Source organism: Mandrillus leucophaeus, unplaced genomic scaffold (assembly GCF_000951045.1).
Source record: "Mandrillus leucophaeus isolate KB7577 unplaced genomic scaffold, Mleu.le_1.0 Scaffold7, whole genome shotgun sequence".
NCBI lineage: Eukaryota > Metazoa > Chordata > Mammalia > Primates > Cercopithecidae > Mandrillus > Mandrillus leucophaeus.
This window is the reverse complement of record NW_012107585.1, coordinates 6,807,195-6,808,263: the sequence shown is the minus strand read 5'-3', so window position 1 is coordinate 6,808,263 and position 1,069 is coordinate 6,807,195. Positions and strand designations below refer to the sequence as shown.

The 1,069-nt window shown below is 56.6% G+C and overlaps 1 protein-coding gene across 5 annotated transcripts in view; it reads left to right on the top strand.

Annotated features, from left to right (window-relative positions):
* The first annotated feature begins 124 nt into the window (after nt 1-124).
* The window catches only part of CAMKK2 (calcium/calmodulin-dependent protein kinase kinase 2, beta), an 81,396-nt gene continuing 80,451 nt past the window's right edge, over nt 125-1,069 (top strand). For 4 of the 5 annotated variants that reach the window (XM_011964441.1, XM_011964439.1, XM_011964440.1 and 1 more), the window contains exon 1: nt 125-644. The gene's annotated coding sequence lies outside the window, so the exon portion shown is untranslated. The remainder of the gene's footprint in view (nt 645-1,069) is intronic. The other variant, XM_011964438.1, reaches the window with a different exon arrangement.

Sequence of the window (1,069 nt, the reverse complement as noted above, 5' to 3'; positions counted from 1 at the left end):
AAAAAAAAAAAGGGAGTGGGCCAGGCGCGATGGCTCACACCTGTAATCCCAGCACTTTGGGAGGCCAAGGCGGCTGGATCACAAGGTCAGGAGTTCAAGACCAGCCTGGACAACATGATGAAACCCCGTCTCTAAGAAAAATACAAAAATTAGCCGGGTGTGGTGGCGTGCACCTGTAATCTCAGCTGCTTAGGAGGCTGAGGCAGAGAATTGCTTGAACCTGGGAGGCGGATGTTGCAGTGATCCGAGATTGCGTCACTGCACTCCAGCCTGGACGACAGAGCAAGACTCTTGTCTCAGAAAAGGAAAAAAAAAAAAAAAAAAAAGGAGTCGGGGTGGAGCTCTCATTGGCTCATTGCATGTCAGTGTCCCTACGGCCTAGAAATACCAGATAAGCTCATCGGAACGGGCTGGAAATCCACCCAGCTGACCAGAGGGCTTTGAACCTTTTATTAATTTGGAGGTTGACTCTCCTCTCAACTCGGTTCCCTTTTGTCTGTTTGGCAGGGTCAGCGAGACATCCCCTGGGTCGCTCGACCCCGTAGGACGGTTCAGGGAGCCCTCCAGGTCTTCGTTTCCCCTCTTCCCCGCACAGTGTTGTTATCCAGCTGGGGGACCCAACGCACACTTCAGGCTCCAGCAAAGTAGGTGCCAAAAAGGGTAGAATGGGAAGAATATGCTGTATCTCACAAAAAGCATCTAAGTAGCCATCTGGAAAAGCCAGAATGAACTTCAGTGGTGCATCCAGGTGGGCTGGGGATGGGAGAGGAACGCCTTTCGCCAGCCTTTAGGGCCTGCCCTGAGCAAGTGGTCAGTCGGCAGGCGGCTGCGGAAGGGGGCTCCTCCGAGTCAGTGGTGGCCCGAAATCCAGGCCGCATCCACCGCCCGGCGCCTAGCGCAGGGGCAGCAGCCGGGTCGCTAGGAGGGGCCCCAGGTGTTCTCGCCGGCTTGGGGAACTTTCCCAGGGTCAGTCCGGAGGCTTCCTGCAACCTCGGCATTTGGCTAAACAAAGCAAGCGCCGTCGGCGCTGCGCCGCCCGAGGGCGCGCGGGAAGAACCTGGGCAGGTGC